Here is a 4,819-nt window from a genome sequence, read left to right as displayed (position 1 = left end):
TTACCTACCCCACTCTCCCCAGTGCTGGATGACAGATTAGAGCTATGCCTAGTTCAAGTATGTATTCTACTAGAACCTACAGGTAATGCTATTCTAAGATTTTTAGACAAATTTATTAACGAAGCTTATTATGTACAATGAGCAAAACCAGTTAAAGTAGAAAGGTTGAAATGAAGGAGACTCAGGGAACTCAGCAATCCACTTCTTACTGAACAGAATATTTTTGTAGGTAAAACCTTGAAACTGTACATTCTCCAGCAGTTTTTTTATTTTAAATGATTGAGAAAATATAAACATTGCGGTAATATGGTATTGAATGAAAGATCAGATTGAAAGTTATTGAAAGAAGTTAAAAGTTATATATTTAGTAGCAGTTTATTGCCTTGTATGCACGTACAAAATATGAAATGTTATTTGATTTGGAATTCTTGTTTCCTTTAAAAAAATATAGTATACTAGAGGAAGATTCATTGTTCTTGATGCTCTAAGGAACTCCAGAATAGACCACGTTCAATCGTGTCTTTCACACTGCTACCCCAAAAGTGTCTTCAGGCTGTGACGTGATGTTTCAGTTGTGTGGAACATACGCATTGCCTTGCACTTGTAGTAATTCTCATATTGAATGTTCTACTCAGTAAGTAGAAACATTTAATTGCATTATTACATTGCTGAAAAACGTCCTACTGGGTTTTCAAATTATCACACAACCCTGATAATCCAGAGACCATCCTAGAATGTGTTCAATCAACTTTTATTGGATTTTCTAGTTGTTGAGATAGGATAGCTTGTTCTCTCTCCTGCAAGAGAACAGCCTATAGGCCTGTGTTAGGTAGGATACTTTAAGATCGTAGTTCTTCATATAGAGCCTCTGACAGGCAAGGCTGAAATACATCAAACAGTGATAGCTGGTGAAACTTTCCCACATATGCTGAAAATAGCCCTGATTCTCATCACATTGAGTAACCTTACATTCAGAGCCTCAAAGTGCCCTGAGATTGTGCTGTAGTCTAGCTTGGTAGGACCAAGTCACAGAACAGAAATGTTAGAGAACTATAAAAATTTAAAAAAAAAAAGAAAGCCCCTAAAGCTATTTTCTTCTTTTGAAATTTCCCTTGTCCTTTCTGTTTCTATATCCCGGCGCCTCTATCTACAGACTTCCCCTATAGTCTGTGGCTGTTGTAGGACACAAGTTCTCTGAGTATAACAATCATTACCATCTTCACGAGAGCAGCTGTGACTACTAGCAGGCTGCCTTCATGACATTGATGTTGCCTCCTCGAGGAAGGGTTGTGAGGAGGGCTATTAGGTCCTCCCCTGAGATTCTAGGCACTCCCTGCTATACTGATCTCCCAACTGCATGCAGTTCTCAGGGTCTTGGGAGTGGACAGAATATATAAAGTGTGGGAGGTTGGCAGAAAGGAATCTCCTTTTATGCTGCTGTTCATAAGCCACCATTCACAATAGAGAGAGGGGTTTTCTGATGATGTAGGTACTTGGGAGATATCAAAGCTTCTGTAAGAAGCTCTTCATGTATGTTCTGTAAATGGACTCAATTAATCCATTGATGCATCAAGCTAGATTTGGGTCTCATCAGAATTTGGTATGTAGTTGGTGCCCTGCCTCGGTGAAGACACATTTTTTTTTTCACCTCTTCCTAGAAAAGTTCACAGAGCATTAGCCTCTGGTTGGTTTAAACGTTTTCTGCCCCTCTCCCAAATTTGAGTGTTTACTTTGTATATTTTTGGTATCCAGAAATCACTGTATTTCTTTATTTCAACAGGAACCCCTCTTCCTACATAGTTACTGTTGTGGGGAGCATAGGGCTATAGTTCCAGTACATGCTTACCTAACATGGCACTGATAACGACATCCAATATTGGCTAAGGTGGCTAGTTCTGGACATCTAGGTAGGAGGGGTGTGAGTCAGCACAAATTGGCTAACACCAGATGCCTGGGGAACCCAAAAGTAAACAATGATGTAATCTGTTACATAACTACTTTTGGCAAAATGCCACTTTAATGTAGGTTTTTTTCTTTCTTTCTATAAATAGGTCCTGAGACTACTGGCTGGCTCTCTAGCCCAGGTTACTTAAATATGTTGCATGTGCTTGAGAGTCAACACATCTTCTTTAAATTTCTGGCCCCATTTGTTTCTCTCTCTGTTCACTCTCCCAGAATTCAGGCTCATTAGATTTCTAAGAAAGTCTGATTTTAGTACAACATGTTTAACAATGAGCCAAAATCTTTTCCACAAGAACCGTGTTATTCTTAATTTAGTGGAACTACTGCTTTCTCTCTGGTGCTTAAATATAGTTTCAAGGCTTATACTCTATTTCATAAGGTGTTTTCATGATAATGAATATGAAAAGGAATTCTTTTTTTTTTTTTTTTTGGTTTTTCGAGACAGGGTTTCTCTGTGTAGCCCTGGCTGTCCTGGAACTCACTCTGTAGTCCAGGCTGCCCTCGAACTCAGAAATCCGCCTGCCTCTGCCTACCGAGTGCTGGGATTAAAGGCGTGCACCACCACGCCCGGCAAAAAAGAATTCTTGATGTTCTCCCTTATCCACTAGACTGTGACTTTGTACCATTTGTTAGAACGTTGTGAAGAGAGATATTACTATAAAGCTAAATTATTATCCAAGGGAATACAATTGTACTGTAAATCACTCTTTGGCCTGAAACTGGAATTTTGGTGGCTACCACACTTTGAGTTATTTGTTATTAATGGCCCTGGAGGTATTAGACCCAAAGGGTAGGAGGCAAGTATAGTATTTCTTAGAAGCAGCAATACGCTTTCAGTAATGTTAAGGGCGCTTTTCCAGGGCTGGCTTCAGATTCCTCTCTAATTCTGTGAAGGCTTAGCACTTCTTTGGAGACAATAACTCCTCTTTAATAATTTTAGTATTTAAATCTAATGGCACAGATCTAATTTACCTATTCTTGGCAGTCGTCAGTTGCCACAAATGGATTTCTGTTGGTATCAAAAGAACTTGAAACTCAGTCTAAGAATAGTTATTTTAATTGCAGTCTGATGAAGACTGACTTTCAAATTTGAGTCCTGTTATCTGGGTAGGGATGTGCTAATTGAGGAGCTCTATTAATGGCATAACACAGAGGAGACATGTTTTGGTACTCTGGGATGTATAACCTTTAAGATATAGTGTTTAGGAAGCTATACTATCTAACGTTAAACGTGCTATATAATTCAGAAGTGCCAGTATCCATATGTAAACATTTCTTTGCTTCCTGCTTAGTGGTATGGCTTTCAAGGACCAATTCTTTTCTTATTGGGGGTCATAATTTATTTGCTTTCTAGAAGATTTTGTTTTGTTTTGGTTTGGTTTTGAGACAGTGTTTCTCTATAAAGCTGGCTGTCCTGGAACTCCAAGTACTTGGATTAAAGGAGTGTTCCACCAATACTTTAATATCCTAAAAGCTCTTGAATGTTTTTTTCAGTTAAATTGTTGTGCTATTGATAGACATCAAATTAATAAGGTAACACAGGTCCCTGGATACAACTATTTTTGACTATTAATCAACATGGCACCTTTGAAATGAAAACATTGTCTACCAGCATTAGATCAAAGACTTCTATTTAAGTTCCATGTGCCTAGATAATAACACAATGCTTAGGAGTTTGTCCCCAGATAATAAAAGTATAATTCTGGCTAAAGGAAAGCAAAGTACTCTGGTGACCAAAATAAAGAGATCTGCATTTGCTATATCATTGACCAGGGATTAGTACAAGGCTGATGATGTAATGCCCTTCTCTATTTTAGACTAGTCAAACCTGTTTGATAGAAGCATAAGTGGTGTTTGGGGTTATTCTCAGTTTCTTCAACACCCCTGTTATGTAATTTGGTGTACTTCTACCATAGCTGGGCATCATTTTGTATTTGTGATTGTGCTGACACAGAATTTATTCTGGTGGCCCTCTTCTAGCACGGTGGGTGATTGCTGCTGTGCTCCTGCTCCCACCAAACAGAATGGCAATGACTCTCTTGCACTCATGGAAAAGAAGTTCCAGTTCAGGAAAACTTGCTTAGATCTCTACATCTATCAATTATCACCTCTTAGCAACCTCAGCTACTCCTCTTCAGATCTTTTGACGGTCTGAGGAACTTTCTTTTTATATTCAAGTGCCTCAAGATTCCTGAATATTGTCCTTTGTTCTATATGGGTCATAGGATTTAGAGTCTCTCCAGGTGGGTCTGATATTCAATGGACTTGCACACTAAGAACTATGGAACTACTTGTTCTTTTCTTTGAAAGACTGGGTCCGATCCCCAGACTCTAGGGCCAGGTTTCTTAAATTTGCAAAGATCAGAAAAATAAATCAAAGAAAATGCTTTTAGAAGTTGTCCTTTGTTTTTCAAGTGCAGGGAGACGTCTATCCTTAAGATTTACGAAGTCCTTGTTTCTGAGATCTTTCTCTTGGCTCAGCTCCCAGTCATTTTAAAGTGGCTTGTTACTATCTGTGTGGAGACTTTGCCAAGCTTGTTGCCGTGGCTGCAGTACCTGCAAATTTAGCTGATTCTTGTGTCCTATTGATCTCTAAATCTTAGAAATCTTAGCAGCTCACTAACATTCTCCTTATGAACTTGAGGTCATATTATCCCAAATCTAAAATGCTTCTGTTTTGGAAGGAGAATTATGCAATTATTATATGATTCCGAAGATTTTTTTCATTAGCCAATTTTTATCACAATTTTCCATGAAATTCACGCTCCCAATCGAAAGCTTTTGGGGTAGTAGAAATCCAGTCCTTTACCCCATTAAAAAATAGGGTACAGAGCTAAACAAAGAATTCTCAACTGAG

The sequence above is a fragment of the Mus pahari genome, chromosome 19 (genome assembly GCF_900095145.1).
Source record: "Mus pahari chromosome 19, PAHARI_EIJ_v1.1, whole genome shotgun sequence".
In the NCBI taxonomy this organism is placed as follows: Eukaryota; Metazoa; Chordata; class Mammalia; order Rodentia; family Muridae; genus Mus; species Mus pahari.
The sequence above is the reverse complement of the archived record's forward strand: the minus strand, read 5'-3'. Positions refer to the sequence as shown.